Below are 17,264 nucleotides of genomic sequence, written 5' to 3'. Positions count from 1 at the left end.
TCTTACACGACCCCATTCTAAGAGGACTGAAGTCTCCTACTCCCCAGAGCATATTGCACAGAGCCAGGCGGTGGCAACAAGGACATCTCTGAGGCTAATTACCTGCAAGCACACAGGCTTTCTGGGGACAAATTGGATTTAGAGATGCTTGAAGAGACTTCACTGGACTCAGACATGCAGGGATAATCAAAACTCTGTCGTGCATTTTAGTGTTGTTTCAAAGGTTCCCCGCACCTGCCAAGTGAGTGGCCATCCTCTGAAAGCACTGATGGTGGCTGCCAGGCCCTGCACTGCGCTGGGGGGCCCTGGGCCAGTGCTGGCCTCCAGAAGCCCCTGGAGGTGGTGATGGGGCTGGCACCTGTGATGCCTGGGGCACCTGGGGAGAAGTGAGACCACCCTCCAGCCCCATGGGGGTGCTGGGTGGGTGACACTGGTGGGGCTGCTGGCACCAGAAGGAACAAAGTGTAGTATTTTCCCTCCTAATACTACTTTGAGGGGCTCTGGGGCTTATTTTCCCAACTGATGCTCATCTTTTCTCCTTTCCATTCCCCTCCACCACCTCTGCAGCAAGAAATGCCCCACCAGTGGTTTGTCCTGGGTTTGCTTGCGAGGGCTCAGCCACTTGGCATCAAGGAGAAGGCCTTCAGAAAGAGCTGGGTTCCCTGCTGTCAGGCCCAAGGGAGCGGAGGCCCAGGGCTGACATTGGCAGCAGGTCCCTCTGCTGCACCAGCTCATTGTTTAATGCTGAGCGAGGAAAAGCTGTGGGAAGGAAAAGGCTTAACGGCACAGTCATGCTACTCCTTTTGGGGCAGGGGGTGGGAGTCACTATCAGGGAGAAGAGTGCTTATTCATTTATGTTTCCTTAAAGAAGTAAATCGAGTCCTCAAGGTCACTAAATAAGCAGAACTTATGCTGTGGTACACTCAAACGAAGCCACACGTTCCTTGTGGATCCACTCCCACTTGAACTCCTCGCCATGCACCCACGCGTGCAAGCATTCACCCACCCGTGACGTTGTGGAGATTTCTGGTTTTGTTTAAAAATTGGCCGCCTGCAGCCTCCCCGTAGCTCCCCTGAGTACGTGTGAGCAGCTGTGGAGAGCTGCAAGGCTAGCCAACAGACCTTGTAGCCCCCACAGATGTCAATTATTTTCTCTTGAGCTTCCTTTAGATGCATCGGGGTCTTGAGACCTCTGTCTGCTGACTTATTTGTAAAGCATGAGCTATTCACTAACTCCATGTTATTAATTAGAAGATTATCAGCTCTCCACCATTAGCCTGGCTGTGGCAGGCAGGTTCCTAGGTACGGAGGGTGCCAGCTGATGGCCGTGGTGGGACGGTAAAGAAAGACTGGAGGTGTAGGAAAGGCCAAGGAGTCCCTCAGTGCCTTTCCAGGCTCAGGAAGGTGGGAAGCAGCCTGCCACAGCCACACCACTGAGGTTCATGGAGGGCTGGCCGCCCACCCGTGGAGGTGAGCCTGGGGATGGGGGCTGCAGGCCTGGAAAAACATGCTGGGAGCTGGTGTTGGGCTGTGGGGGAAAAGCCCTGCACGAACCCTCCTGGCAATGAGCAGAAGACAAGGGGCCAGGTGCTCCCGGTGCAGTTAAACACATTGCCTCCAGACCCTGCGGCTTTTTCAAGTGCTTAAACTGACTGCGCTCCTCTGGGGACCCATGTGAGAGGAGGCGAAACTGAGTGCATCCTTAATTTGCCTAATTTTCTTCATCCTATATATTTTTGGTTCCCCCCTGTGCTAATGAATCCTCGCTGTGTTCACAGGGAGAGAGACTTGTTAGCATTAGCAGAGGTCGTCGCGGCCTTTCTCTTAGCTACGTCCATCCTTCCCGTGACTTGGTGAGGTGCCCAGGAGGGGACACCAGGGCAGGAGAGGGGTCAGCCTCTCCCACCCAGAGTGCCACCATTTGTCTTTGAGAGAGGAAATGCTTTGATCTACGGTGCGACATCGAGCCTAACATATCATGCAATGCACAAGCATCAGTGAAGAAAAAAAGAAAACAGGAGGCCAGTATTGCTGTAACACAAAGACCATGGTGAGGATGAAAAACACCAGGGAAAAGCAGGAGTAAAGGAGTGGGGTACAAAAGGGATCTGGGTGGTTGTGCTGCTGGGATGCAGGAATACCTGGGGTTAGTGAGCATGAGGGGGTATGGGGCTTTGCCATGCATTACCCGTGTGGTGTTAAGCAAGTTGCTTTTTAATCTTTCCCTGCCTCAGTTTCCCACCTGCAAAAAGGGAGTTATAGCAGAGCATTGTGGCTTCTCTTCATTTACTTGCCTTATTTACTGTTTAGGGCATTGCTTTCATTTCTGTTGTGTCTGTGCACTTGGCAGTGTCATGTTCCCTGGGACCCATAGGCATTTTCCATAACACAGATGATAATTTTAACAGGTCCTTTCCTTTTCATTCCTTTGACCTCAGTGCTCACCACATCTCGTTCCTGTGAGCCACAGGCAGGGCACTATCTCACAGCATCTCTGGGAGCTCCCTGCCTCTCACCAAACAACTGGGGGCAAATCCAGCATACTAACCCAACTCACCCACTGTGCTCACCAGCCAAACAATGTCTCTTCATCAGGCTGAAGCACCAAGCAGTGTTGTGATTCTCTGCAGGATGACACATGGAAGGAGAGGGACATGGACCCCACACCTACACCAAGGAGATGCATAGATCCTGCCCCCAGGCAGCTGGGGAGAACAGAGCCCAGGCTTGAGAAGTGGCTGGTCATTTCACACACCGGTGGTCCCTCTTTAATTTGAGACATGTCCGGATTTCAAGCTGTGGTGTGTGTTGTCAAGTCCTGTTGTCTTCAACACTTGCAAGTTAAGCACCATTCTCATGTTCCATATATCTCATAAATCACCAAGAGGTGAGGCACCCTAAATTGGAGAGTGCACTTGAGAGAGGAGGTTTAAGCAATTACAAATTGTTGGGGTTTTTTCCATTACAGCAGAAGAGGGGTATGATCAGATTAAACCTGGCAGACCTAGCTGGAACAGTTTAAGGAGTCACCATCACCAGCTGTTTATTGCCATGCCTCTGCCAGAGGTTACCTCCTCCTCCCACTCGCAGAAAAAGAGCAAATCCTCACCTCGGTTGCTGTGCCTTGGCTGGCTTTGCCTTGCACAGAAACGTAGCACCCCATGCAGGGAGCAGCACCAAGCACTGCTGCAGTCATGGTTTGGACGGTTACACGCACACGTAAATGCTCAGGACTGACTAATCCCTATTTTTTTTACGAATATGCGAGTGAAATGCATTGGAGGGTTCTGAATAATTTTCCGTATTTAAATTTTTACGTAATAGCTCATGTGATTGTTTTTCCAGAAGCACACAGATGCAATTAATTTTAAAAATAACTTACTAGTAACAGCCACTAAGCATGGCTGTGTTTTTGTCTCTTACTTTCTAAGATTTTTCAAACTATGCTTTGGGTGTTTTTTTTTTTTGTTGTTTGTTTGTTTCTTTCCGTTTGTTGTTTTGTTTTCCCGTGCCCGTGGCAAATATTCAGGCTCTGTGGACACAGACTTCATGCTGCTTGAGGGAGGAGATATAAAAATGATACTGTTCTTCAGAGAATCATAATGTGAGAGAGAGAAAAGAAAGCTTCCTTTGTGGTCTATTTGTGCATTACCAGGCAACCTTCCTGTGCTTCAAGTTCCTTCATAGGCAGATACATCATCCTTATATAATAGATAGATTGGATGAAATGTCAAATGTAAATTGTGCACACTTTGAATTTCTATTACTTCTAAAGTGATTTTAAAATAAAACAGGTCCACTGGGAGAAAAGTTGCATTAGTATATTTGCTAATCCTAAACTGTAGTTTAAGAAAGACTTTTGGCAGTGGTGGTTGAACAGACGTTTCTTAACATTGCTTCAGTTTTATTTTTTATTAGACAATCCATCAGTAACAAGGCTCAACAGTCACCAGTTTTTTCTGCCTCCAAGTTAGATGAGTGCTGCAAGCCAGGTGACCTAATGGTTCCCCTACTTGCCAAGTTGAAAGGAAGATGTCAGACTTAGCTCTGCTACTGGAAGCCTTTTTTCAATGTAAAGAATGACAAAGAATGACTTTCCAAAATGATCATCAAAACCTCTGAAATTCGTTTGCCAAACAAAGCTATTTATACATCAGTAATGCTCTCTCCGTTTGCTTAAATTATAATTTTATTAATAATAACTTATATGGACTCCTTAATTCACATCGATTAAGTGTTAAGCAAGTGTATTGTACAGAGGGAAGAATCAATATTCACTAGGAAAATACATATAGTCTCCATAATCATGTTCTTCAAAAGAAACAAAATGAGTCTTGGAAAGCATATGCATCTGTAAAAGTAGATAGCTCAGTTGCAGACCTGACTCTGCTTAGAGTTGGACTAGGTGACCTACAGTCCTTTCCTACCTGAATTATCCTACCATCCTAAAAATCACAGCTCAGAATATACCATGCTTCTGATGCATGCACGGGGCCATAAATCCCTGGTGCAAAATGTAAAAGCCACCAGCACCACCACCACCCCCAGACCAGAGCCAAGAGTATACAGCAGGCCTGGGTGAGATGGTCATGGTGGAGCTGCCCAACACTTGTCTATGGAAAGTGAATTTAGGTGCATTGCCACATCTGAAATACTTAGTATTTGCCTGCCTGCCTTACTAGATGTTTTCAAAGTCTTGACATTTTCAGGTGGGTTCATATGCCATTCTCCCCATTTATGTTCAGGAGTCCACGCTGAGAGCCTGGACAGACATCCATGCCAGATGAGTTTAACACCAAGCTCCCATCCTTCCCTCCTGAGGCTAGAATCACTGCCTCACAACCTCACCCAGTGGCTGAGACAGGTGCCTCAAGCAGTAAATTCTGTGTCTAATTTATGGTCTTTTCCTGATTCTCCCCCTAATGGAGAATACCTTCATACAGAAAGCCTACAGCTATCAGCTGCCTGATGTCCGTACCTGAATTAGGTACCCCCGGTAACCAGGTCCTCTCCATCCCCTCCAGCCATAAGACAGATGAAGACAGCAGGGACCAGAATGGGACCAAAGCCTCAAAACACCCAGAAAGTGACAAAGGTGGGAGAATAAATCCTAATGACAACAGTGGTGGGAAAAGAAGGAAAGAGAAAAGAGGGTAACCACTGACAATGCCTAAAAGGGGGTACATCCAAAACCAGAACATGATCATCAATCTAAAACCCCAAGAGATGTGAAGAGGAGTGTCTAGGTAGCATTTCTTGCCCTGTTTGTTGCCACAGGATTGCTAGTTGGGCCACGTGGATGCGTGACGTGGAGCATGGGAGTATGCAGGTGTGAAAGCGTGAGCCAGCAAAACTGCTCTGAGGTAAAATCACCTCTCTGTTCTATAAGGTCTCACCCTGAGCTCTGCTATGTTGGTGCTACAAGGCTGCAACAACAGACTACCTTAATTGGCAGAGAAGAGAACAAATAGACCAAAATCTGGGACAGAGGTTTTAAAAGGAAATTTGTTCAGGTTCCTCCATCCCACAGAAAACAAACAGCTGCAGTGAGAGCAACCACCTAAAAACTGCATGTCACTACAAAGAGAAAGGAAAGGGCTGGATGTGCTTGGAATAGAAAAAACAGTCCTTAACTGTAAATATGATTATTTCTTGCCCAATACTTATATTTTTGTGTGGTGCTTTCCTTTGTAAACATTGCAGTTAGAATAGGTTTAGCCAAATCCAAATCAGGCTTCTCTTCACTTCTAGCAGCAATATACTGTGAAATTAAAAGGCTGATTAATAAAGATGCCATTCTGTTAGGCAGCCCTTACAACTCTTCCATAATTCAAAGGGTGAGTTGAGATACAGGTGTTGATGGCTTAAATGCATGCTGACGTGGTTGGTGTTAAAGCGATAGCAGAAAGGAGCACTTATAAATGATGGAAACAAACAATATCAGCAAAATGCCTCTTCATGTGGAAAAGGCAGATCTGCAATGCTGGTAAAACACCAATGTTAAAGAGAATGGGAACCAGAGGAGACACAGCTCAAGAGGTGAACAGGCTTCCCATCACGTGGGTTAAGGGAAAGAGAGTTTGCATGCAGTGCTCAGTGACCCCACATGCCAGTGCTCAGATTGAGAAGTATGTCCTGCAAAATCGGCTTCTGTCAAGGACAAAGAGGGCTATGGAACAGATATGGTTCTGTCTCTCACTGCTCAGCTCCAAAGAGCCTTCTTTTTAATGCAGTTTTCCTAGCTTATTCATTTTCTTTGCATTTAACCCTAGCAGAAATTTACTTTGACTGCTGGGAGAAGGGACGTAAGCCCAAGCAGGTGCATGGAGCTTAGCTACAGCTTCAATAGGCATGCCTATATAAGGATATGTTAACAATAATGAGGAAAAAAAAAGTCAATAAAAAAGCACCCTGCAGGATAGCAAATGCTTCAGTGTTAGGCCATATCTCCTTAATACACCTCTTGCACAGGTCTGGAGATAAGAGTATTGGACTCTTAAGCCTGACGGTGAAACAAGTGAGACCTAACAATGTGTACTGTGTATTGATTGTATTGTGTATTGATGTGACATGTATTTGTAATGATTGTCTGTAATCTGTCTGTACTTGTATCTCACCAGCCAGTAATCCCTAATAAAAAATAATGAACAAGTACTTAGCGTTTCAATACATCCCACCTGTAACACGGTTCTGAGATGTTTCAACAGGCTGAGGTATTCTTAGATGGCTGGTGTATAATGGCTGAAAAGTATCTGGTACTGAACCAGAAAAGATAAACTGAGAAGGCAAGAGGATTTTTATTTTTTTTTATTGTCTATCTATTTAAGTTTCTTCTGTCTTCCTGACAAAAATCCTCTTGAACAGGATCCCCTATCTCAACAGCTTTTCCTTTATTTGGTCCGATGTGGTCCACCACCCTTGATATGCTCTGCAGCGTTTCCCTGATCTGAATGTGCTCTTTCAGATCTCCACACACTTCAGAATGTTCATCTGGTAACCCTACCTACCCAAACAATAGCAAAAGCAATGGAATTAATTTTACAGGAGAAAGGTGGGGAAAAAAAATGGTTTGAGGACCCAGGTAAAAATCTAGTGAAATTCTATGAGAATAAATGGAATTACAGCACATTCAAAATCCTTTAAGAGGCCACAGACTGATCCCAAAATGCTTACAGCAACCCCTGGTTATTTTGGGCACACTTTGGTCTAGTATAAACAGTCATAATAGCAGTGAGTTCAGGAAATCCATAACCATTTTTATAACATGAATTTCTCCTCCCAGTCCATGGCTGATAATATTGGATGATGGCAACAGGAACCACATGTGGGGGCTGCACAGGAGATATTAACAGGACATTGTTTTCAATCCCCAAATGTTCCCAGAAAGTGGCAAGAAGTAGGCTGGGGCTCACCCTGATTTCATTCTTTCTCACTTCCTTCTGCCACCCCTTACCCAAATGCAGCATGCCCAGCCATGCAGGTTAACCCAACCACACTTACTCGGATAGGATACAGACTTGTCTGCTTTTTACTATGTGTAAAATAAACACTGTAAAAGTCTCCCATCAGTGTCCAAAAACACTGTGGCACAGAATGGAACCAGAAAGAGGAAATTTTAAAGTAAAATATCAGACTTGCTAGTTTATTTTGTCTGAACTGAGTGGAGTGTAAACTGAGAATGTATCTGATGAAAAGTGAAGTTGATTTAAAATTAAATGCATAAATTAATCACATCTTAAAATGTGACATTGGAGGTATCAGGTAATGAGAAGTAGCTGCATGACTGTATGCATGTCAGCTAAATATACTTATCTAAGAGTCGGGTGCCCAGTTAAAGCTGGTAGTGTGGGCTGCCTCTTCTATGCTGCACACAGAAGCTGTCTCCCCTATGAGGGAATTTGTCCTGTTTCATTTATCCCACCTATCTCCTCCCATGTTGCATGCCTCAGAGAGAGAGTTCCCTTTCTGAGGTCCTTCTCTGCTGACTCCAGAGTAATCCTAATCAACTCTTCTGGCATCAGGCTTAACTCCAAAGCAGGGTAAGATGGGTCTTACCCTCCTGTGCAATACAAAGAACTCTAAAGTTACCCCCTGCTGCCTTCAAAATTGATTAGGAGTAGTTATATCACATTTGTATTCTGGCAACCAAATGCATGACCATGGCCCATGTTCTATCAATGATAACATCCCGCAGTTTGAAAAGAAACTCTTTTGGTTGTTGTAATAAATGTGGATGTACTTATTGCCTTCCGCTGAAGTCAATAATATCCAGTCATGTAGGTATCACAGTTTCTACACCCCAACTGCATCTGCATTATTCTTACAGAGAATACTACATGTATGTATACATATGCACATAAAAACAACTGCATCTATATACCTTCACACTGAAGTATCTCTGAATGTGAAAAATATAAAGAGATAGCTTACACTGTACAGATTAGTAGTTTATAACCTGAGCATACCTAAAAAAATGTATCCTGTATTTTTAAATAGAAGCTATTTCACAATCTACATGGCTTTATCTACCAACAAGCTCATGCTGTCAGGTATCACCGAACAAATATCAGCTTTACTTACGCCTTCTCTTCCTACAAGGATGGTTTACAATAAAAAATATTAAAAGTGCGTGGTTCATTTAATCACCTATTTTGTGAGTGTTTTACTTATGTCAACAAAGAACAAATTGTTTTCAGCTTCTGGTATCTAGAATGCGGTATGCAGCATAAATTATTCAAATCAAAGCAACATAAATCTTTGTACAGCAAAGGTGAAGCCACAGAATTCCTGGCTGTGTTACATCTTTGGGTAGGACAATGACCTCTAATCAGAACTCCTCAATACAGTCCTTACACTGAAGATGCCAGCTTGCCACTAAGGACCTGATTATCTATAAATTTATGGGAACCTGCAATAACTGGTGTTTGCCTCCTGATAATGTTTTCTGACACATATCAGGAGATTCAGCTGATCTGTGTTAGAGATTATTGTACAGAATCTGCAGTTTATACAGGCAATGAGTAGACAGAAGGTCCATTTGAGACCTTTAGCTATAGAGAAGCACATAAGGAAAACTGTTTCCATAGAAACATGCCCCACAGCTGTAGTTAGTATAGGAAAAGTAGTTTTATGATTATTTCAATGAAGTTCTACCTTTTGTTTTCAATGCAAAATGTTTACAATAGGTTGCTTCATAGTATGATGTCAGTGTAGCTGAGGTCTTACATGTGAAATTCACCCCAAAGTGAAGGAACCCCACATTTCTCTCATGTGTTCCTAAGAGTTGTATTAGATTGTGTGTATAGTGTCTCCAGCAGAATGATTTTTCCATAAAATAACATTGCTTTTCAGTATTTATTCTCTATACAATAAATGTTTACTTCTACATCAACTCACAGCATTGTACATAAATTTCTCAGAAATTCAAAGTAAAATGTACATGACCAGATAAGCTTCCAACAAACTCAGGAGAAGGATGTCCAGTGATTCCAGGAGGAAGTGAGTCAGGCCCAAGGAGAACTACAGGAAAACAGAGGCTGGGCATGAAGAATTTGCTAACATTTTGGCAACGTTTTCATTCCTTTCAGATATTTTCCAATTTATATGGAAAATTTCTCACCAGTTCCCTGGAATTAACAAGGTTGGTAGATCTCCAAACTAGTTAATCCAAGCTATTTTTAGGAGAGCTTTTGCCCTGCTTCTTTGCATGTCTGCAAAGGCGCTGGGAAGGATCCGTTTTATGGTGGTAAATAGACAGATCCATGCTTCCAGCTGAGATTTTTTCTCCCTCTCATTTCAAAAATGTTAGTTAACAAGGCTGCAGATTTCCCCTTCCTTCCTGGAATATTTCATCAGCTGCTACCATGTACATATGCAATGCACAGAGTAATACGATGCTTGGAGTTTTTCTTAACGAGTCTGAAATTAATATATCAGAATTGCACCAAGTCATACATACTACAAGCAGGGAGATACATGGCTAGAAGCTTGATTTTGGGCATAAATAAGTGAACAAGCCTAATGTACAAGGATTCAACACTGAATGTGTTGAAGTCTGTTGGCATGCCAGCTGTGGCAGAGGTTTTGTGTGTTTATGGTAATAACAGTGGTTATTTTGTTTCCTCTGTCATTTCCAAACAGGATTAAAATCATGTCCTCCTGGACAAATTTTGATTGCAGACCTCATAGCCATGCAAAACCCATGCAAGTTGGATGGATATCCATCTCGGTGTCTCTGAGAGGCACATTTTCTAGAAACAACATTCTGCAGTGAAGGACACCAGAGCCAGATACAAGATATTTAGACAGGACTATGTAACAGCTCACAGGGGTGGAGGGAAAGGGGGAGGGAAGGTTGTTGACCTAGGTATGTTCCCCCCATGCTGCTGAACCGAGCTGTGCTTCAGGGGTTCCTCCTGCCCATCAGTGGTCCACAGATGGTGCTAAGCTTTAAGGTCAAGTACTTAAGTTGGTTTTGAGAAGCGGATGTTGTCAGTACACCTGAATGTCTCAGCCTTGCTTCAGAAGCAATGTCCATTGACTTAATAAATATTAGGTTCATAAAACTCAGATGTCTGATGCAGAAACTGATTTGTGGAAGATATAGCATTGCTGTCATTTTGGGCAAGTAACTCCAAAATCTATCTCCTCAAACTATGGGAGAGGTAAGCAGTGGCTTCACATTTGCTAATTCTATAGAATCCCACAACAGCACTATAAGAAAAGAAGAAAAAAAAAATGGGTAACATTTCACGCATCATTTTAACAATAACATTTTAAGACTATACCAATATGAACTGGTTTGTCTACAGAGGGTTTGTAAAAGTACCTCAAAACAAAATAACTTAACGACCCACAGTTCAGTAAGACATAATTGAATAATTCACATATTCACAAAACTTTATTTCCAAAACAGAGATCACTAGCTTAGTCATTTTCTTTTCAAGTTTGCAATATGACCCAGCTTGGCTCCTCAACAACTACAGCTAGGCTTCAAGATGATTTTCCTTGTAGCGTTTAATTTGCTAATGGGATTTGCATGCACACTTCCAAAGAAGTATCAAGAAAGTTGGCCTCATTGTTTGTGATGGCCAGACAAGGGGAAGAATAATTGTGTCATACAGAATCTATCCCTGGTCTCCCCACAGAGACATAATTATGCATCCAAAACGTAGAGAGGTGGAAGAGACAGATCAGATTCCACCTAAGTCTGAAGGATTAATCCCTATGTCACTTCTAATGGTACAAAAGGCCCAAGTATAATTTCCTCTTCTGCCTTGTGGTATACCAGATTGCAGAAGATTGCATGTATTATTTTAAGGTTATCCAGAGAAAATTTCCCTGGGCTTTCCTACAAGGACTTTTGACCACAGTATGGCATTTAAGGGGAAGGGCATTGGAACAGCTCGACAATAGGACTTAAGGAGCACAGGAAGCAAGTTCCAGAACAGGCAGAGATGATGAAAGGGGGAGCAAATTCACGATGCTATCTGAAGATGATGGAGGAAATCTTGGCTGGATGAAAGGAAAAGGCAAAATTCCCACTGACTCAGTGGAGCCCAGAATTTCCTCCAAGAGGGAAAATTGTGCTGTGAGGGAGAGCTGCCATTAAAGAGCAGGAGTCTGAGATGCATCAGTATACTGAACTACCACACTTTCTCGTGAACTGCAGTGCCACGAGCCAACACCGGTATACACGCAGAAGAAGAGACCTGTACTGGAAAGGGTCAACATAAACAGCTCTTGCTGCTGGCAGAATCACACTCTAACATTTTGACAAGACATAAACAGAATCAGCTTTGATTTGGGGGACTCTGAGTGGGGACAAGGCACAAGTTTGTCCTCACTGCCAGCTGCTAGAACTGCAGGAGATGGGAGGTAACACTGTGAATACACCCAGCCTGCTCAGGAGCCTCAACCATGGATTTGGGCTTGTCTGAATCTTGTGCACATCGCGGGGAAGCTGGATCTGCAGCCACAGCTGCTCTAGCCCACATGGCTGCTACGTCAGGGCTCAGATATCCTTGGCTGCTGGTTTCAGGGGGTTCTCATTTCGGTATGTGTATGTGTGTGTGCTTTGCTTTCTTTGTTTTCAGGACACTCGTGAAGTGACTTTGTTCTTTCCATATTTTACACAGGAAAAAGAAAGAAGAAGGGGCTCTGTAAATTGCATCATAAAGCAGCAAGTATTTCTAAAGCTTCTGAAAACACTTCAAGCTCTTAGGCAAAGCTGACACAGCTAGGGGCTTCTCAGAAAGCTGCATTAAAAAGGGACTTTACCCCTGTCAGACACATGGGACAATCCCCCACTATGGGAAGAGATGGGAAACGGCCAACAAAATTCATGGTTCTCTCACCAAGCTTTCTCCCTGCTTTCTATTTTGACTGTGTTGCAGGGGTCCATTTTTACGTGCTGTTTTTATTGTTTTGTTGATGTTTTTTTTTATTATTGTTTCTGTTTTTTGCCATGCTATCCAGCTCATGACAAGAAGAGAGAGCAGGGAGAAGCAAATCCATTTTGCATCAATAACAAAACATTGCATTTCTAAGGAAAGGAAAATAACTGCTTTTCACAAACAAGGCTGTGCCTGCTTGCCTGTTGGTTTGTTCAGAGCAGTTATCAAGCTAAAGGAGCCCTGGTGATCATGTTTTGCCAACAAAGACAGAACAAAGGGTTATTAAAAATAATATAAGCCTACGACATATGTTACTGGTATTAAAGTTGATGCACATTTCTACCTATTGTGGGGAAAGCCAGGAGCTGTATTTTATCTTGAACAAAGTCAGAAAATAAAACTGTTTCAGGCTCATTACCTCTAGCAGGGATACGTATGTGTCTGCATGGGGAGGAGAGGCTGGGGGGAGCAAAGTTGGGTTTGGACAAAATTCAGCCAATTCTCCCCTGGAGTAGATATGGCTTGACACAGGAACTTCTGCAAGTATTTTCCCCACACAAGGGCTACAAACCAAAGTGAGGAGCAAACAGATAACTGTCAAAAAGCAGCAGGATCAGACCCACAGTTTTCAGACACAGAAACACATTTCATGAGACATTTTAGTACCACATGCAAAAACTTGGTCATGGTGGTTGCAAGCAGAGACTGCAGACAGAAATTAGGGTCCCTCTGCACTAGCTGTGAAACAAATGATGGCACAAGAAGGACTCCCTGCTTCAGAAAATTCTCCCACTCAGCCTCGGACTTCTGTTGCACCAGAAACCAGCCCCATTCAATGCAGCCCAACACAATCTGTCCTCACATTGCCCCCCAAAGCATGCTCACCTGGCATTTTGCATGGTCTGGGAAGCCTCACAGGCGGCTGGGTTTGCAGTCTCACTCCATGTCTGACCTTACAGTTCCTGCAAAGCAAAGAAACTTGTTTGTAATGCTCGCACATTATGCCGGGATGGCGCGCTGTCAACACATGCAGCGTTATGGACTGGAAAATCCAAATACAGTTTGCAAAGCCATTGGAGGTTTTCCACAGAGTACTTGCAAGGGCCTCTCCTAATTGAATTTGCCAAAATTCACATGAACTCAGATTTAATCCAATCAGTTCTACATCACATGTCTTTCAACATTGACAAAATATTTTTTTCTAATTGTGACTCTCTTATGGAACCAAATGAATCAGAAAGGGACTCAAATGAAAACCAGTCCAGATTGTTCTACACTTTAACCTTACATCTGTGCTTAATTAGGATGCTCAATTTCCCTAAACTCAAGTCATAAAATGGAAGTAATCTGTGGCCTGTTTGTCAGTCATTACCGGGCAGCAGACCTGCAAATCAAGGCTGGCTCAAGCATGCAGGATGCTGCTCAACATGACCATGCAGGGAAGTACGGGAGAAGTGACTGTGTGGCTGGTTGGAAAGGAATCAGGAGAAAAGCTCACCGAGAAAGACGTGTGAATGACCTACATGCTGGGAATGGGGCTGAGCCTTTAAAGAAGGGAGCAAATGAATGTGGAGAACAGCTGTGACTATTTAAAACTCCCCCATCCTGACTGTATGAGGCTGTTACAAAAGGCCTCATAATAATTGATACTGGACAGTATTTTCAGCCACAGAAAAGACAGCTTTCTCGCTCTTCTTCACGTAAAAGCCAAACTTTTTGGCCAGAGAGCTGAAAAACCTCTTAGGGCATAGCTTGGTCCTGCATACCACACAGGGCACCATGCTCCTTCCTACTTTCCACCACAGCTGTTTGAGGGGCCTTCCTGTAAAGCAGTGTAAAGAACACATATAGAACACAAAAACCCTTTCCAAGGGTTTTTGAAGACCCTGGGCTGTCTCCTTAGCTCAGTCTTTCAGCCCAGTCCCAGCTCCAGCACCACCTGGAAGCTGCGGCAAGGGAGAGCTGGGATCTACTGGAAGGGCTTGTGGCATTGCTGCATGGAGTGGCACCCCTGAGCGCCTCCTCCCCCTGCAGCCAGCAAAAGTAGCTGCAATTAACCCACATCCTTAAATGTGTGAGAGAGGCTTGTCGTCTTGAGCTGTTAAAGATGCACTTCTCGGGTCTATTGCAAATCACTGGAGGAACAATAAAACCCTACCCCACACGCCAAGGTCTGTCATCATTCATTTCAAACATGCACTTCAGAGTGTTGCTGTTATGTTGTTTTTTGACATCTTGAGATCTGCATGAGAAATCCCTGTGGACGTGCTGTAAATCCATATCTACAGCAGTAAGTTTTCATTGCATCAGTGTTATTAAATATATATATACACTTATATATATATTATTTGGCAATGCTGAATGAACAATTGGCCTTTAACTCCTCCTAGACTATTAGGTCGTACTATAGGTCAGCGAAAAGGTAATTTTCCCTAGATTTGTAATAAGGTCTGGGATTTGACCTATGACCCCAATGTCACAAGGTATTCATTATCTCCACACAGATGATATACAGGCAAAGAAACATATATTTTTTATAGAACTGGAAGAATTATATTTGATGGGTACATTTTATTAGATGGGTTTTATTACCTGGATAAACTCAATTAGCAGACCTCATTAATTTTGAAAACGTAACTTATTTACATTGAGCTATTCTTCCTGTGGCCATTAGCATTCACAACATAAACTTGAGCTCAGGGCACAACAGATTTATTTTTATTTTTATTTTTTGGTTCTGTGGTGGCCAAATCTGAAAAAAAAAAAATAGGAAAGAAAGAAAAAAAAAATTATTCTAACCAAAACAGAAAGCTTATTTTGTATCAGTGCAGAATGCTCTGTCTAACCTGCAATTAAAACTTTTTTCCTCATTCTGAAGCTGTTTTTTTTTTCTTTTTTTCTTTTTCTTTCTTTCTTAATAAATACTAGCCAACATTCCAAATGTCATTTCCTAATGAGAAACTGAAATGTTTTGCTTCCAAAGCGGTAGAAACTAGCACTTTATATTTTGGGGGTGGAGAGGTTGTTTCCTTTGTCTTAATTGAGTAAATAGTTTCAGTCCCCTGCATCTGGGCTTTTGGAACAATTTCACTAGTCCACAAAAACATTCCACTCACTTGGAGAAGCTGTACCTGCAGGAAAACATTAGTGATATACAGTAAGCACAGTGTAAAGAGATAAAGACATAATTGAAAGGTGTCTGCATAAAATGCTCCCATATCAAATCCTACATGTTGCTAGAGTTTTGAAGAGGTAAAGGAACAGTCTGTGAACCACTTGTCCATACGTTATTGTTCCTCAATGAATTCCCAGTTGCAATTCTACCACAGTCAAAAAACTCCACCCTTTGTATGACAGATGCCACAGTCCCAGACCAAAAAAAGGGAGTGAGAGGCCAACAGCAGAGGATGGGGTTTGTTTCAGCTAACGTTAGACTATTTATGGTTGGTCCAGATCAAGCTACATTTTGTAGCCCACAGAGAAAGATAAAGCTTCTCCTGAGAACAAGCCACCCCATACCGCAAGGCAGGAGCATAAGGCAAGTGGGGAAGATCAGTCACCTGCTGGGGTCCCTGATGCTGCCACGAGGCAGCATCTCACATGCAGGCTACTTGAGCTAGGTGATGTGATTCCCATCCATCTGCAGTCTGGAAAAAAAAAAAAAAAAAAAAAAAAGCAAGGACCATGTTGGCCCACAGCTAAGTATTTAGGATGAAGTTCCCTCAACCTTGTTTCACCCATTTCCTGCAACCAGAGCTGCTCTGACCGGCAAGGTGGAGAGCCCCTTGGCACAAGGAAGCATGCACATCTTCCAGGGGATATATGAGGTCCTAATACAGCTACACAGGGAAGAAAGGGGCATGGGCAAGTGTGAACAACCCCTCTACTGATGCTGAGGATCCAGCCCTTAGCATAAAGTCCTCTATTATTGTTAGCATCGTGAAGCAGCTTTTATTTTGAGACAGAATGACTTGTGTGTCCATCCAATGAATTCCTGTTAAAAGACTAAACCTGGTAGAGGATAAAAATCCATTACAAGTGAGAAGCAATTTACAGTAGAGAATTGACCTATAAAACCAACGCATTTCCACCACACTAATCCAAAACATATTTCAGAACATAGGTCTGCACTCTGAAATAGGTCTTGTTAAACCAACCGATCTGTTAAAATTATGGGCTTAGTGCAGCAAGCTTGTATATTTTAACAGGACTTTCATGTGCTGGGCTCTAGTCCTAGGAAATTTTCTAAGAAAGTGACCTCACTCCTCGCAGCTCAGGAAATGGAAGGAGATTTAAAAGCAAGACGCATCCCTGGGACATCAGAGCAAGCAGCTTGCAAGGCTCATGGCCTCTCACACTTTGTCCCACTCATTTTTGCATTGCCTCTCATCCCATACCTTGCACCTGAAGGAGCACTTTTGCCTTTTCCTATCTGTCAAATATTTCCCCTTCTCCTTTGTAAAATCTGCTTCAATTCCCTAATGTGCTTCCTCCTGAATTCTTGAACCTGGGGGGCTCCCATTCTCCCCCTGCAAAACTCCTGTGCACAGAGTGGGGACAGTGTACTCAAGGTCACCCACTGAAGTCCCCCCACAAAGCCCACAAGGTGTGCACAGATGTGCAGTGCTAGGTAGACGCCTCACTGCAGCCAGGGCAGGAGTGCCTCATATTATCCCAGAGCACGCCTGCTCTCAGGACTGGCCCACAGTGCTTGAACTGGGACCCTCCAGCATCCGCGTAGGAGAAGTGGGAGGCTCAGAGAGGGGAAGAGGAGCATCTAACTTTTCAGGAAAGCCAACTGTAATTATTTAAAGCTCCAGGGTCTACTTCGAAGCCTGTTGAACTCTGTGGAAGGAATTCAGTGGGCTT

The 17,264-nt window shown here is 43.4% G+C and overlaps 1 long non-coding RNA gene across 2 annotated transcripts; it reads right to left on the bottom strand.

The window, feature by feature from the left end:
- Positions 1 to 9,107: 9,107 nt before the first annotated feature.
- Positions 9,108 to 13,984, bottom strand: LOC311429831. Of its 2 annotated transcripts, none has more exons than XR_014688386.1 (3): positions 13,894 to 13,984; positions 13,281 to 13,357; positions 9,108 to 10,713 (listed from the first exon to the last, which is right to left on the bottom strand). It is a non-coding gene; the product is annotated as an uncharacterized lncRNA (long non-coding RNA). The 2 variants fall into 2 exon arrangements; XR_014688387.1 differs by having other exon boundaries at positions 13,780 to 13,916.
- Between the last annotated feature and the right edge of the window lie 3,280 nt (positions 13,985 to 17,264).

Source organism: Aythya ferina, assembly GCF_964211825.1.
Source record: "Aythya ferina genome assembly, chromosome: 1".
Classification (NCBI taxonomy): Eukaryota; Metazoa; Chordata; class Aves; order Anseriformes; family Anatidae; genus Aythya; species Aythya ferina.
This window is presented reverse-complemented; position numbering and strand designations above follow the sequence as displayed.